Below are 17,677 nucleotides of genomic sequence, written 5' to 3' on the forward strand. Positions count from 1 at the left end.
GGACCTTTGTGTCCCCCAACACAAAGATACTATAGAACGCTATGCATACCTATCAAAAGGATGCTTCCATTAATTTTATTAAAACATGCTGAAGAGGGAAACCTTGAATAAAAATATTCAGTAGATTTGATGAAACTCCCAAACCTTTTCATACATATAATACCCATTGTTAGTCTAGAAAATACAAAACTTCATGGAAAATTGGATAAGAAATCACTGTAGGTAAAAATAATCAATAAGTGTTAAGAATTTTCAGATCATTAAATACTCCATAAACTCTACCTAAAGTAGAGAAAAACCATGCCACAATACCCCAGCAGGAAGTAAATTAGACAAGTAATGGCCAAATAAAATAACGTAATAACATTTAAACCCAAACATCAGGATAAAAATAGACACATAAAAACATGAAAAATATCAAGATATGAAAAAGGACAAAAAAATGTCCAAAATAAAAAATAAATTATTATGTCAGAGTGAAAGAAACATGATTTTTGGTGAAACTATAAAAGATATGGAAAGGGGTAATGGAGATAACCAAAACACAAAAAAAATGAAGGGGCTTAAAGCAATCTGGAAATTGGAGATACTAAAGCTAATCATGGTACATAGTGTGTACAATTCATGTATTATAGGTTCATTGTATATAATTTATATGTAGCATATAAATTGTATATGTATAATACAGTTCCTAAAAGAGACAGTAGAACATACTTAAGATGATAACTCAAGAACACTTCTTCAAAGAAAATAAGACTTGAATATTCCTGATAGACAGACAGGCCTACCTAGGATCTTTGAAGCATATTCTAGAGAAATTCTTGAAATTTAAAGTGAAAGAAATTGTGGTGATATTTTGTTTGTGTTCGAACAAACAAAGCTTGCCAGGAGATCAGAGCGTGGAGCTGACCACTAGTTAACCATACAGGCCAGGCAGTGGTACCACACACCTTTAATCCCAGCACTTGGAAGGAAAAAGCATGAAGATCAGGAGTTCAAGGGTACCGTTGGCTACAGAAGATCGATCTAGTCTAAAAGAGAAACAGAGCCAGTGGTGGTGCATGCCTTTAATCCCAGCACTAGGGAGGTGAAGACAGGAAGTGATATGGCTGGGCAGAGAGAGGAATATCAGATGGGAGAAGATGAGATCCCAGTCCCTTTCAGGCTGAGGAGTTGGCAAGGTGAGAGGTGACTGTGGCTTGCTCCTTTGTCTCTCTGATCTTTCAGCATTTACCCTTATATCTGACTCCAGGTTTTTATTATTAAGACCAATTAGAATTCATGCTATAAGAAAAATGAAGTTTCTGGGCCTCTAGGACAGGAAAATAAAACTCATTTTCTACAAATAAAAACTCAGGTTGCCTTCAGATTTATCATGTATTACTTCACAACTTTTATTTCTGGAGACACACAAGCATTTTCAGTACCATATTTTTAGATAAATATCACTTTTTTTCCTTTTCTCTCAAGTTGGGAATACAAGCAAGATTCCACACAAGGTAGGCAGGAATTCTACCATTGCCCAACATCTTCAGCCTTTTTTATTTTGGGCGTGCTAGGAATTAACCTCAAGACGTTTAACAAGCTAGACAAGTGATAAGCAAATGCTATACTCAAGGAAGAAATAATGATTCTATACCCAACCTGGGTGTCCTTCAAGAACGAAGTCTAAAGCAGACTCTATTTAACAGGTTGGAATACTCTACTGGTATATCTTTTCTGGGGCATTTGCTAAATTTTATCTACCCAACAAGGGCCAATGGAATAAATCCATGTTGGTTGTTTTACCTACATAGAGCCATAGCTATTCATTTATGTATAAGATTTTCTATCTATCCTTGTTCTACAGTGATAGAGTCTAGTAGTTCCAACAATACTGCATCATCCATGAAACCTAAAATATTTTAAGCTCACATTTTAGCAGAAATTTTGAGTGACTCTTGCACCAGAGAGCACTCATTGACCAAGTAAGCAATGACTGCATGTAGCTGAATGTTTTCCTGTGCCGGCCCGGCTCCCGCATCCTCACAGTCCCACAGCCACTCAGACTCAAATGAGCACAGAGAGGCTTATATTAATTACGAACTGTATGGCCTATTGGCTCAGGCTTCTCACTAGCTAGATCTTACATCTTAAATTAACCCATTTCTATAAATCTATACTTTGCCATGTGGCTCATGGCTTACCAGTATCTTTACATCTTGTTTCTCATGGCAGTGGCTGGCAATGTCTCCTCTGTTCTCCTTTCTCCTTCCTCCTCTCTAGGTAGAATGTCCCACCCAACCCTATTCTGCCTCACCATTGACCAAACAGCTTTATTTATCTATCAATCAGAGCAACATGTTTTCACAGCATACAAAAAAGACATTCCCCCATCAACTGCAGAATGTGCTAAAATGGCTACTGGTGAAAACAAAATTAATATTATAGTAAATTGAGAAAAACAACAATTATGATAAAGTTGAAGAATAATGTGTAAATATTCCATGTTCTAATCAAGTAACCTGTGAGGAGAAAGAGAAGAGGAAATGAATTCATTAACTGTTGGATTCTCCATATTGCTAGTGCACATGGATGGACACATAAACACATCTTTTCTAAGCTAGTCATAACTCCTTTTCCAGGGTTCTTTTCTTATTTACTTGGAGAAAAAAAAAGGTTAATGGGAAAGGTCTCCTCCAAAAGAATACTCCAGTACTGGCAGCTATCTGGGGAAATGAGAGAGAAAAAGAAAGAGAAAGAGGGTGATTCTCAAGATAAATTATTAAGGAAACAAAAGAACTCCAAATTCATTCTTCTGCGTGAGGGAGAATTTAACAACTTTTACCACCAAATTACTCAATATCCCTCAGGGTGGCAGAAATGCACATTCCTCAAGAAAATATTATCTTGACCTCTCCCTCAGAGAGAGGAGATAGGACAGAGCTGTCTTTCAGCCAGAGAAAGAACAAACCATCACCAAAGTGCATGCTCACCCAAGGAACTTCAATGCTTATGGTAATGATCATGTCAGAAGTGCAGCAACATCCTCTCTTGCTTGGTCCACAAAGAGTCCCGTCAAGGTTCCTGATTTCTTTAAAGCTACCCATCCATGGATATGCTACTTTGTTGTTTATATGAGCCCCTCTGCATCCCCTGGTGATAATATTTGCCTACAAAAGTCTAAAATTAGGTTTCATTAGTGGTAATAGAATATATAAACACAGCAGCGACAATGTGTATAAGTGGTAGAATGTGCATGAATTATGTCAACTTAAGTATTTGCCTAATTTCCCATTTACATATTAAAGATTCGACTGCAAGATATGGTAATTTTGTGCTGTTAGGAAAACACAAAACAGATACAAGGTATGCCTTCTCTTGCTGATAAGCATTTTCTTTTTTCCTTTGCAAATTTGTTCCAATTTTCTCAAAGAAGAAAGTCATTCTATTTCCAATAAACACAGAAAAGGTGGGATCTTAAGTGTGTGCTTCACAAACTCTTGGCTAATGCTGCCATTTATATGCTGTTTATTTAACCCAAATAATGTTCAACCACTTAAATGCTTTTTGTTTATAATATCCTTCACCTCCTTTGAATTTGTCCCATGTCTGGGAAAAGTGAATCAATATGGTGTTTTGGTCAGAGGTGTTCTGATCTTGGAAACTAGGCATTAATCTCTCCCTCATCATGTGGGGGTAGATGGACTTGGGAAATAACATGAGAGGTAAGGAAAATCATCATGGGTAAAACATCTTGCTGATCTCCAAAATATATAAAGGTAGATAGATAGATAGATAGATAGATACATACATACATACATACACACATACATACACACATACATAGATGATAGATAGATATATAGATTATATAGATAAAGATATAGATATTTCAGTTGTTTAGGAAAGAGGTAATGGTAGCTTGGAACATAGCCCTGATTATAGAAATAGAACAAATTAGAAAGATTTGAGATGTATTTAATTTAGAGTAATATTTACTAGTCAAAAGAAGAGAAGGGTTAAGAGATGATAAAGGATCAAGACTAATGTCAACACCCCTACATTTGGGATTTATCAGCCTACAGATGGAATGTAAAGTCCAAGTAGAAGGTGAAATCTCACCAAAAGAAGATTTTAATACAGAAGGAAAAGTGCCCCAAATAGAGCCCCAGAGGTTCCTCACATAGAGATTGGGGCACAGAGAAGCATGGTCAGCATCAAAGAGGCAGAGGGTGGTGCCAGAGAAGGGGGAAACGTGGCTGAGAGGAAATAGGTAAGAAGGAAGATGAGGCATCCTTGGGGACACAGTACTGCAAGGTAGAAGAAGAGGAGAACATCACAGCCCTTAGATGTAGCCAGGTGCTAATGTTAACACATTTTCAGGGAAGTTATAGGACCAAAACCAGACTGAATGGAGTAACAGGTAAGTGGAAAGTCAAAATAGAAACAGTAACTTGCTTTGAGCAGTTGAAAAAAGGAGTGGGGCAGAAGCTGGAAGAGATTTGGAAAAGCAGCCCAGCCCAGAACAGATTTCTCCAATAGAAAGCAGGCTCTCTTGGTCTCTTCACTGTCTCTTGATGCCCCAAGACAAGCTCCCTACATCCCAAGATGGCAGCTTCCCTCAAACGACTGGATCGTGATTCCTGCCTCTCTTTCCTTGTTGTCCAACTCTTCTGTGTTATAATTATAACAGTGTCTGTTCTATTGTCTCCTTTGACTCTCTGTTTCTTTTGTCCAAAATATCATATCTGTCCTAATTCAGTAATTCAAGTTCAGTTCAAACTCTTTTGTGTGTAGCTTTACAGTTTACCTACGGTTCCCACCTTTTGGCCCTGAGCATTCTACCACCACCTCTGTGATGACCTGGGAAGGGGTTCACTCACTGCAGAAATTATGTGTTGTCCCTTCCCTGTACCTTGCAACTAACACAGGTATTAGTGAGATAAACAAATAGGGCCAAACTATGTTATCAAATCACCTGAGACTCTGTGCTGTCCCTGCTGTACCTTGAACACGGTCTAACATTATTCTGTCCTCAACAGGCAATGCCTAAGGTAAATCAAATGGGAAAACTCCACTAAACAAAGGTAGGAGGAAGTGTGAAGGGCTCAACAGAATCTCAAAATCTACTGTTTACATCTTAATTCTGCACTTCGGGAGCTGGAGTCCATTCTCCTGCTTTGTACAAGTTCTTATCACCCAGGTCTACATTTCCCCATAGCTGAGAGAAAGCCCTATAACTACAAAAGAGTTTGGATGTGGTCCTTGTTTCATTTGAAGAGAAATCCAAATGGGTAAACATGATCTCAAAAAAATTATAATCTTCTAAAACTGATTGACAGGAAAGAGAACTTGTCATGCCATGCTTACTTAGAAACCCCAAGAAATTTCATAATCCTTTCTGAATAAAGTACTCTTGATTGGCATATTTTTTTTAGATGACAGATATTCTAGAATGTTCTCTGCTTCTTAAAATGTTAGTGGAAGAAATCCACGAGATGCAGAAGACAGGAAAGGCATAAATGTGGGGCAGGTCTTGTATAGGATGGTATCTTCTTTGCCTGTGTATAGGGCCTCCTGGGGAATGGAGGACCTTAGTTCCAACACCTCCTTGGCCATTCAGCTTACTTGATTTAGGATCTATCTGTAGAAGCTCTCATTTCTTCTCCACAGGTCAAAGCTCCTGCTAATGCTCATACCTACCCAATGCAGTATCATCACAGCATCCCATCCTAGCAGCTCTCTTTACAAATCTACAGAGCCTCCCCATGTGAATTCATCTGTTGTTAGAAGCCTTCCACAGACTAGCCTGCTCTGTTGCTGGCTATTCCATTTCTCAAAGACTTGAGCAAGAACTGGAAAAGTATTAAAGAAACCATTCCTGTCTCTTTCCATACCTGCCTCAATTTTTCCACAGAGATCTTTAGCACAACCAGTGAGAGTAACATCCTGTAAGCTTGTGCTCCTGGTCAAGATTCTGTAAGCCAGATTTGACCACACAGGCATCTGGGGATACTCAAGCTATGAGTCTACAGAGAGAGAGTTGTAGCACGAATCTTAACAGGTCTTATTAATAAAAACAAACCCAGAGCCAGGTATTGGGGTGAATGCTGGAAGATCAGAGAAATAGAACAAGCCACAACTTCCTCACCTCGCCAATTCCTCAGTTGATCCTATTTCCTCAGACTGGAAGCTTCTGAGTCCTCATCCAAATAGATCTCAGCTGAACTGCTGCTAAAAGCCTAAAAGCTTAACCAGACCTAGTTCCTCGTCCTCATGCCTTAAATACCTTTCTGCTTCCTGCCATCACTTCCTGGGATTAAAGGCTCTTGTTACCACGCCTGGCTGTTTCCAGTGTGGCTTTGAACTCACACAGATCCAGATGGATGTCTGCCTCTGGAATGCTAGGATTAAAGGCATGTGTGCCACCATTTTCTAGCCTCTATATCTAGTGGCTGTTCTGTTCTCTGACCCCAGATAAGTTTATTAGGGTGCACAATATTTTGGAGAACACAGTATCACCACAGAGAGTCAGAACTGGGAGTGAATGAGAAGATTATTTTATTCTTAAAGTGAAATCCAGATCAATGTAACTGGCTCTCAGATCTAAACAGGAAGATGGAAACATAAACAAGATAATCTGTTCAAGGGCCAGATGCCAGGGAAAGTCAGAAAGATCTGGAAAGATGCACAGTCATTTGAATCGAGTAGCTACAAGTGAACCATGAGCAGAGTCTGGCCTTCCTCTTCACTCATCCCATCCCTACATCTTCCCCATCAGTACTTAGGAATGAACTTTGTCCAGAGCTACCCTATGGACCTCAACACTACCTGTCTGCACCTTACTCATCCCACCAAGATCAACCACAGTCTACGCTCAGGGAAGAACATTCTTACCTATCTAAAGGGAGGCATCTCTCTCAATCCCTAGGACATTCTTAATGCCTTCTGAAGGGCCCATTTGAAAATCATGGATTTTTTTTTAATTCTTAATTTTTATTTTATCTGTAGGTTTCACTGTGGCACTTTCATACATATGTGTCAGTATACTTTTTCTCACATTTGTTGCCGTATTCCAATTTCTTGCCCATTCCTCCCTCTAATAGTTGGCTTTGATGGTGATTTATTGAATCCTGAGTAACTGGCAAGTAGACACAGTAGAAGCCTTAGGAGCTAAGCAGCCTCTGCCTACTGCTTGATAAAAAACAATGGCTCAATAGACATTTGCTTCATTCACCACTTAACTGAGGTAAGTGCCTTTAAGAAAACAATAGTTTGGATATGTTTTGCACAAATGTTCTAATTGGAAAAATTTGTCTGAACCATCTGACTCAGCATACTTTTGAGCACAAAAACCAAACAGAAAATCTCAAAATCAAAGACAGAGACATTCCACTGAAGCATGGGAATGAGAAGAACTCTTTAACACCACCATAAGCCTGCATAACCATCCCATGGTTAAGATTCTATAGTTCTCTAAAACCCAAGGAGAAGATGCAGACTTCATACATCCTTTACACGCATGGAGGTTGAGGAAAGATGGATTGCCTGGCATTAAGAAAAATTCCAGGTGTTAAATATCCCAGCTTGCCAAGGAAGAACCAGTAGATGAGATTATGCACTGTTTAGTTTTACATGTCAACTAGCCACAACCTAGAATTATTGGGAAGAGAGTCTCACTTGAGGGACTGCCTAGAACAGGTTGGCTTGTGGACATGTCTGTGGGAGATTGACCCAGCCCACTGTGGACAGAACCATTCCCTGGACAGTGAGGTAGCTGGGCATAAGCAACCTAACAAGCAGTCAGGATGGGTTCATCCATTTCTGCTGCTCTTGAGTGTGGATATGATGTGACCAGCTGCTTGAGTTCCTGCCTTGATTTCCCTGAGTAATCAACTGTAATGTGAGACTGTAAGCTAAATAAACCACTTTCTGCGTAAGTTGCTTTTGGTCAGGTTTTTTAATCACAGCAACAAAATAAACTATAATGGATTAAAAACAGGTTTTCCAATTGCTTGGTGTATTCAACTATGGGTGTTACAGGATGCTTTGGGGCTTCTAATGTATACAATGGAGATGATGGAAATCACCTTATAAGGCAGGCTGTAAGGAAGGTATAAACATGAAATCAACTGGTAAGTTAATTTTTGCATGAGTGTGGAAGCCAGACTTTCCTGTCATTCCTCCAGTGCTGTCTACATCAGTTTGCTTTGTTCTTAAAGATTTCATGTTAAATTCTATGTCTGTGTATATGTCTGTGTCTGTGTATGGGGATGTGCGTGTCAACATGCATGTCAACATCCGTGGAGGCCAGAGGCATCAGAGCCCCTGGAGCTGGAGTTGTGAGACACCTACATGAGTTCTGGGGATTGAATTCGGGACCTCTGAAAGAAAAGCAAATATGTTTAGCTACTGAGTCATCTCTCTACCCCCTACATTATTTTTTTTTTTAAGATAGAGTCTTTCATTGGCCTAGAACTAGCTATTCAGCAAAGCTCCAGACGCTCCCTGTCTCTGCCTCCCCAGTGTTGGAATTCTAAGCATGACCCAACACATCTCACTTTCTTACGTGGATTCTGTGGAACTTGAACTGCAGTCTTCAAGCCTGAAGGCAACTATTTTACCTCCTGAGCTAATACCCCAGCTCAGAACACTGAATGCAAGAGGCATTTCACTGGAGAAGCCACACACACACACACACACACACACACACACACACACACACACACACACACACAGTAAAACAGTCACCTAATACATGTGCATTACATGCATTCTGAATACATTAAAATCATTCCACAGTATGTTCTTAAACAACTAACTACTTTGAGCAACTTATTTGAAGTACACTAGTGTCCAAACTCCTAAAACAGTGTTCTCAAGAACTTCCAGGCATTTTGTCCTCAGGAAACCTACTGTTGTGAGTGCTGATACCTATCTTTTCTGACTCATTTCCCCTCATTTGAGTAGACCATGAAAAGAAAGACTTATCCTTTATTCATACTTTCTAAAGATTTTGTATTTTGTTCTCTAGAGCCCAAGGACTCATTTTACAAAAGAGATAATGAAAGATTTTTTAGCCAAGTAAGTTGAATGTATCATGACGTAAGATACAAATTTCCATATCTTGCACACAGCAAAAAAAAAAAAAAAATCTCTCAATGCCAGCAAATGGCCTCAGAACAAAAACATATAATGTTTAGCATATGGCGTTATCTCCTAAATTTTAGCTTTACTTAGCAACTCTCAGCACTTTTTGGTAGAAAGGGTATTACCTATGTATCAAATTTGCAAATTATTTTGCTGACATTAAAAACTTATTAATGGTAGCGATAATCGTTCTCTTAGAATAGCAGGCACCAAAATTAAAGTGTAAATTGCCTTAGACTTCAGCTTCAAAAATATCCATTGGTAAATTAAAGAGATTATTAGTAGCAAATCTTTTTTAGAATAAAAGGATTACTACTACTAATTTCCAGAAAAGTTATTCCTTTCTTTCATGCATCTTGTTTCCTAAGAGATTTGAAGCTGAGGAGAAAGAATGGTCCTAAAATAGCTATATTAGCATAAGTACACCACATCTGTATCTTTTGTTAATTGTCCATGGCAACCGGAAGAGAGAAGAAAAAAGGAAGAGCAGATCAGTGGACAGAACTGAGGGCTGAGTCAGGGACAGGAGTCCCTATTCTAAGTCCAGATAGACTGGATTGAGCAAATTTTCTGAGAGTTGATTTGACAGGAATAAAATGTAGACATAAAAATGGAACTATTAAGATAAAAATGCTTTAAAGCCCTGAATGAAGATCAATGGTAGATCGTTGTCCTTGCCTGTAGAGCACACTGGGTTCTGGTTCCAGCAACTAACTAACTAACTAACTAACTAACTAACTAACTCTCTCTCTCTCTCTCTCTCTCTCTCTCTCTCTCTCTCTCTCACACACACACACACACACACACACACACACACACACACACATATACACACACATACACAAATTCTTTGAAATGTTTCTTTCTCTCTAAAGCAATTAGGTTAATGGGAAGCATGTTTTAATTAATTATCTGTTTGTTTTTATTTAAAATTAGAGATACCCTTAGATAAACATTTGTTTGTATGAAGAATAAATCATTCTAATGTGAAGGAAAAGAATGCCCAACTATCAAAGATTACTAAACATTTTGTCAAATGCTTTACCAATGTAATTTTACTGAATTCTCAGAATTACCTATGAAATGTACACTGTCATCCCTACTTAATAAATAATAAATGGAGTGTGGAACAGCAAAGGAAGCTGTACAAATAGGCATGCCTAGTGAACAGTACAATTTAATTGGAGCCTGGAACTCCATTACTAAACCTAAACCCTTCCCTCCACTCAGCAGGCTGCCATGATTCTCTCCCAGAATCCAGTTCTGCAGAAAGACCAGAGAAGAATCATGGCTATCTCTATCTAACAAAACCTTGAGCTCTATCTACTTTTCCTCATATAACTATCTAAAGTTATCATGAAAGCAAAAGTAAAGTATGTGTGGTATGAAAAGTACTAGACACAGAACCAAGTAAGGTCAACTCAAATACAGTCTCCGAGTATTACATTCTGGCAATAATAATCACGTAACCATTATTGCATTAAACCTACTTCTCTCTTCTGCAGAAAGGGACTGATATTTCCTCTCAGTGTCAGTATGAGACAAACCAATTAATTTGTCTTAAAAGTGACCTACTATGGTACACAGGGTCCAGGAGGCACCCAATTAAAACATAGAAATACTGAAGAAGACAGTAGTTGTAGTCACTTTAATAAAGTCTCTTCAGTTGGAACATTTGAATGGAGGTCTATTTCCCACTGGGACTGAGAAGTATGCCAAATTTCTTCTCCAAAGAGTTGATTTTTTTCAGAATTAATTTCTACTTTTACCCAGCATCTATGGAATACTTATAAGAGCATTTAATTTCAGAATTTAAGACTCTATCATCCATCATTTTTTCCTTTATCCTTAGACTTGTAGAGACTAGAAAAATAACTCTTGTACATGCCTTATTACTCAGAAAGCTACTAAAGTATGTGCTCAAAAAAAGTGAGGCAGTAGATTGAGCAATAAGAATGTATGGGATCAGCACTCGGGAGGCAGAGCCAGGTGGATCTCTGTGAGTTCGAGGCCAGCCTGGTCTACCAAGTGAGTTCCAGGAAAGGCGCAAAGCTACACAGAGAAACCCTGTCTCGAAAAACCAAAAAAAAAAAAAAAAAAAAAAAAAAAAAAAAAAAAAAAAAAGAATGTATGGGATCCAGAAAAACAGGGGGTAATCCAATAGGCAGGAGGCAAAGAGACACCCCAGATGATTGGAATGGAAGTCCTCAGATACCAGAGATGCATCCAGAATAGGACCAGAGTATAGGCAGTCACCAACAGGGATGGAACCCATATCTACTACACTTGACTCCAGTCAAAGTTTAAAAATTAAGAGTAACTAGTCACTCCATAGCAAAGTAACCAAAAGAAAGGAGTCATGATGAACTAAGAGAAAAGCAGAAAAATTGTACAATGAATGACACACAAAAAATTATGTACATCATCTATGAGCAGTATTACATAAGACAGATTTAACCCAAACCTGGAAACTGTCATAATAAGGATAGTACAGGAGAAGGAGTGAAATCTATTAACACAGAGTGGAGACATGAGGGCACTAAAGCCTTTATTTTACATGAGAAAGTCAACGCACAACATGTCACTTAATAGTCAAAACATGGCATAGGAGTATATTATACAGAAACAAGGGGGACACACTAAAAGAAGCATCCCATAAAACTGAGACAAGCTCATTCGAGGAGGCAGAATCTCAGGGTGTGGAGGAGAGGAATGAAGGACCAATGTCACTCTGCTGCTAGAAGCTTTGCTTCAGTTTTTATACTATGTAAATATTACTTTGGATAAGAACTTAGATGCTGAGAATAGAAAAAGAAAAGTCAACCCTCTCTTACCAGATAACCAGAAACAAAACAATCAAGTTGTTCTAGAAAAAAAGTGAAGCCAGGAACAGGCCTTTTGCATCTAAATCTCATCGGTGTAATGGCTCAGGATTTCCCACAAGGCTCTTCAGCACATGTAGGAGAAGGAGGGTGTGATCTAACTCTGACCATCAATGGTGTTAGAAACCTTGCTTCAGTTCAGCCAAGACGCTGTGCTGTATGCCAATAATATCAATGTTCATTATATTCTCAATATCAAACCTTTTGACTTTGATCATATAGTGCTTGAAATTAAAGAGCAGCTTTACTCTGTTTCTCGCTGCTATTTAATTTTTTTCCTTAGTCATTCTCCTTCCTACACTCCTACACAGAACACATTTTCCTCAGCGTTATGGGGGAGGTTCACAGCATATATCTGGAAGCTCATTCTGAGGACAACAAACCAATTAGCTGCTAAGAAAAGCACTGCGGAGCGCTCTTGCCATTTTCTTTTGACTCAGATTTTGTGTGTGAATCACAACTCGGCACACGGGGACTGTGTGACTGTGCATCAGTGCTGGAGCAGCCATAGCTTTCTTCCAAACCCTGCAGGACCTCAGTCAGGGTGCAGGAGGCTACCAGCCTGGGCTGCTGGTCAGGAGAACCTTCAGACCATTGAGGAGAGAGAGGAGAGAGTATCACTGTGAACACCTGTCCTTCGATGTACATGAAGACACTGTGGGCAATTAATAAGCATTTTACCTCAGAGACCCCGTGTGTTTATAAAATGTCACACAATTCATACACACCAAAAGAAAAGGCAGGGCTTCCATTTCAGAGATTTCCAAAGGCCCACTGGAAGCTTCCAGAACTTCAAGGAAACACCTAGACTCCTCTGCGGTAGTCAGAGGAGTGGGCTGGCACCTTATGACTCATGATCCCCCCAAATGCCTGAGTGAATCCTCTTTCCCATCATTCTTTACATGCAGAACCTCAGGCCTCTGGGAAGGAAACTGGCTGGATGTCATTCAACTCTTGGTTGCTAGAATTAGTGGGCTCAAAGCCTGGGCCCTAGCAGCCCAGTGAGCCAGCATTGGCCACCTGCTTGCAACCCACCAGTTAAACAAACAGTAGTAAAAAGAAAGAAATGGGAAATTATTTAATGTGAATGCATTAAGAAGGGGGACAGAGAGGAGCAATGTCCAGCCCACCCCATCCACGCACCACCCTGTCCATCTTTAGTATTCACATATGAGGTTCAGGTCTGAGTGACGGGCCAGGGGTGTTTATAACTAAGCAGTTCAGGTCAAGGTCTGGTCCCACCCATCAGCCCAGCTTCAGTGTCTCCTACAATGTGGTTCAGCAAGTTGCCAGAACTGTGTGAAGTCTCTTTCCAGGACACAGCTCCCCTCCAAGCCAACACCAGGGCCCCAGATTTTTCCTTCCCTGGCACAACACTCCTGGGGAAAGTTCAGTTTGGGGGTCCATGTTCCAGTAGTCTGACAGTCAAGACCCAGGGCACAAATGTCTCTTTGGAATGTCTCCACAGGTGGCAGGATGGCTAGTTACATCACCAGTAATGAACCGGTAAGAAACGTGGCTCTTCTGGCAGGGAGCTCAGAGTTTTCTCCACTGCCTTTCTCTGCCTTTCATACTTCAGGCCTGTTCCTACTTAAAGAAACTAAAAATGGAGCCCATTCTAGAGAATTATGGGGATGTTACCACTCTGCATTTTCCCCAAGGAAAGAAGTTTGATAAATTATTTAAATATCCACTTTCTCCACTAAAACGTACACTATGTTTTTTTCCCCCTCAAGTAAAATGTGGAAACACTAATTTTACCAGGCCATTTATACACACCATCTTTCTTCTTAAGAGTATCACCTCTCCCATATCCACTGCTTTGGAAACCCTGGGAGATATAATGAGATATTGATTGTCCTCACACCTGGCTCCACCCTCGTTTAATGATTCTGCAACTTCGGAATAATTTTTGCTCAGGAAGCATGAATTCAGAAATAGGTCCTCCAATTTTTTAAGATATCACAGGACATTGGGCAGGAAATTGCACATCAGTATTTGGACACATCAGCTCCTGGTTCTTGTTTTGTTTTAGGTCCTCTACAAAAACGTTACAGCAACAGCAAGGATATATGACTGTGCCTGGGGATATGGCTCAGTCAAGCCTCTGCTGTGCAAGCAAGGGGAGCTGAGTTCAATCCCTAGAACCCATGTACAGCTCAGTTGGTGGTGATGTCTGGCACTTATAATCCCAGTTCTGAAGAAGCAGCAACAGGGGAACACTTGGCAGCATGTCTAGACTAATTAGCCAGGCCCCAGTGAAAGACCAAACCTCACAAAACAAGGTGAACAGCACCTGTGGAATAAACCCAAGGTTGAACTCTAGCGCGCGCACGCACGCGCACACACACACACACACACACACACACACACACACACACACACACACACTTAATTATTGGCCTCCAAAGATACCTTCCAATCCCTAAGAGATGTGAACTGCAATAGACTATAAGTAGTTAAACATTAGAGTCGGGGGTTGGGGATACTGCTCAGTGGTAGAGTACTTATCCAGCATGTATAAGGCCCTGGGTTTGTTCTCCAGTACCACAAAATAAGAAATAACATTAAGATGGGATGTTTGGGGTAGACACAGAATGACCCAATTTGGAGATCTACCCTAAGGATGAGCTTGGCTCCTGGAAACACTGGGTGATGATAAACTCCTGGCTGGGCCACACTGGGGTAACAACCACATGGAAGGGAATTCTTAGTTCCTTCAACACAGCAGAACTTCTTATCTGACGGGAAATGTTCAGGATTTAAAAGCAGGAGTTTTAAAATAGACCCAAGGTCGTCCAGTGGTCTTCTAAACCAGCAAACTTGGATCGTTTAGTTACCCTTTGCCTAGCTGACACTTCAAAAGGAGATAATGTCATTGTGAGGACTCAAACCAATTGTCCATGTCCCATGCCGCTGTGTGCTTGTAAATCCTTGAAATCCATAAAACCTCTCTCTTCCTTAAAGAATGAAGATGGAAAATGGAAATGTATGGGTTATTCCCAAATAATAATGGGTTGCATTTCACAGGAAGCACTTTGATCTCAAACTCCATAGGTAGTCATGAGGACAAGGGTCTGCCTATGAAGGCTCACCAGAGAAAGCATCAAGAGGAAGAGAATGAGAAGCTGCCCAACAAGAAAGAGGAGCTTCCTTGCTTCTCCACCACTGCCCAAGAAACTACTCTACCCTGAAGCAGCTTAATGCCGTGGCTTCATCATGGCCTCTCCAGGACCTATAGCTTGCACCCAACTATGTCTTGCTTTGGAATCTCTCATAGTTTAGTCATGTGGTGGCTCTACAAGGTATGCTGTGGAAGTTCTACTGAGAATCATGGATGACTGGGCCTCTTGTCTTCCTCTCTGGATACCCAGTTCTTCTCCCCACGTAGTCTCTTCAGATAGACTTCTTATGTGGTGGGTCCCCTCTTCCACACAGCAGGTGTTCCAAAACAAAAGATGCTTAGGCATGTGCTTTCATCATGGCTTTGACTCCAAGTCCAAGAATGTTGCTTACTCCATATTCTGTAGCAGAGAAATCCCATAACATACCAAATATAAGAATGGGGACAAAAGCTGCTCTGGTACCTCAAAAAACTCTGCCTATCTTCCCTGATGGCTGCACAGAGCATCTTCACTAAGTAGATGCCAAGTGGCTGAAGGAATGCATAAATGATTGCCCTTGGTCCAGGTTTAAGTTTGTGGTTTGTTTGTATGTTTGTTTATTTCTGTTCTTGGCTCAATGAAGTCAAGAAGCATTCTGTCTGTGGCTGGCTCACTGGCAGATGTCTTTAGAGCACTGAAGAACTCTGTGGCACAGAGACTTGGAGACAGATCGTTTTTCCACACCCACTTAACCAGCAACTATGCTGAAGGGCTGTTCACACCCTTCTGAAGGACTCACTGTTGATTTTGCTACCCAGTATTTTACAGTGAGTAAGCATTGACATGGTCACAACCAACTTAACTTGGAACTGGCTGCTTATTTTCAAAATACTGATGACTTATTCTATCCAGGTTCCCTTCAAAGGTATTCAGTCCTGCTCCCTCAGTCCAACCCTGTCTCTCTCTTCTTTCTTCCCTCCCTTTCTTTTAGTGGCTCCTGAAGCTGGAGAGCTTTCTCTCTGGGTTCCACCAAGCCCCAGCAGTCCCTTAGCCCACTTATAAAAATAAACACACAGACACTTATATTATTTAAACTGCTTGGCCATTAGCTCAGGCCTATCATTGTCTAGCTCTTACTCTTATATTCAGCCCATTTCAATTAATCTATACTTTGCCACATGGCTCGTGGCTTACTGGTACCTTACATCTTCCTTGTCCTGGTGTCGGCTCCAGGCAGTCTCTCCCTTCCCTTCCTATTCCCTCAATTTTCCTCTCTGTTAGTCCTGCCTATACTTCCTGTCTGGCTATTGGTCAATCAGTGTTTTATTTATTAACACATTTGCCGTACAGAACATCCCACAGCAGGTTCCCCTTACCTTCCTAGGTTTCTATTATAATACACACACACACACACACACACACACACACACACACACACACACACACACACACACGTTCAGCAGACACCTGCAGAGGAAAAGAATATATGGATGACACACTATGTTTTTCCATCTAAATATGCCTTTCAGACAAACAGAAAGGCTTGTTAGGGTAGTATTCACTTCAAGAAAGAATAGGGAATCCACATTAGTTACTTTTGTTGCTGTAACAGAATAGCATGACCAAAAATCAACTTCTGGAAGAGTTTGTTTTGGCGTATGGTCCCAAAGGTGGAGATCATAAGGGTGTGAGAGGCATGGCAGCGGGAAACTGAGAGATCACAGCTTTGACCACAAACACAAAGCAAATAAACCGAACTGAAAGTGGGTTCTTTCTCCAGCATGGCTGCATGTCCTAAAAGGTCCATAGCATCCTGAAACAGCAGCACCAAATGAGGAACAAGTGCTCAGATACCTGAGCCTATGGGGCACATTTCTCATTCAAACTGCCATATTCCACTCTCTGGCCCCCATAGGCTCATGGACATATCATAACGCAGAATACATTTAGTATAACCTTCAAACTCCCCATAGTCTTTCACAGTCACAACACAATGCAGAAGCCCTTTTCTGAGACTTATGACAGTCTCCTAACTGTACTACCCTGTAAAATTTTTTTTAAAAAAAGCAAATTATAATCTTCCATCATATAGTGGCACAGAATATACATTCCCATTCCAAAATGGAAGAAAAGGGGCATGGTGAAAAAATGTTGACCTCATCAAGACCAAAATCCAGCAGAGCACACCCTACATCCTGTCCCTCTATGTCAGATGTCAGGTACTTGTGTTCCTAAGGTTTAGATGGCTTAGAACCTTCAGTTTTGTTGTCCATCACATACGTATCTCTCATGGACTGGCTCCAGTCTCTGTATGCAGCACTCCTTGGCAAAGGTCTCTCTTATCTTCAACATCTCCGGAACTCACTTGCATCCCAGGCTTTGCTTTTACAGCTTCACACAATGGCCTCTCAAGTCCGTCTTCTCACAGTGACTTTAGCACTGCCATAATTCACCTGGCTTTCATGGCTTTCTAGAGCCACAGAAGAATAATCCATGACACCCTCCCCTCCAACTTCGCTCTTCCATCTCTCATACCTGCAAAGTCAGTACCATGTGGAC

The sequence above is a fragment of the Peromyscus californicus genome, unplaced genomic scaffold (assembly GCF_007827085.1).
Source record: "Peromyscus californicus insignis strain IS unplaced genomic scaffold, ASM782708v3 Scaffold_1__1_contigs__length_55948999, whole genome shotgun sequence".
Taxonomy (NCBI): domain Eukaryota; kingdom Metazoa; phylum Chordata; class Mammalia; order Rodentia; family Cricetidae; genus Peromyscus; species Peromyscus californicus.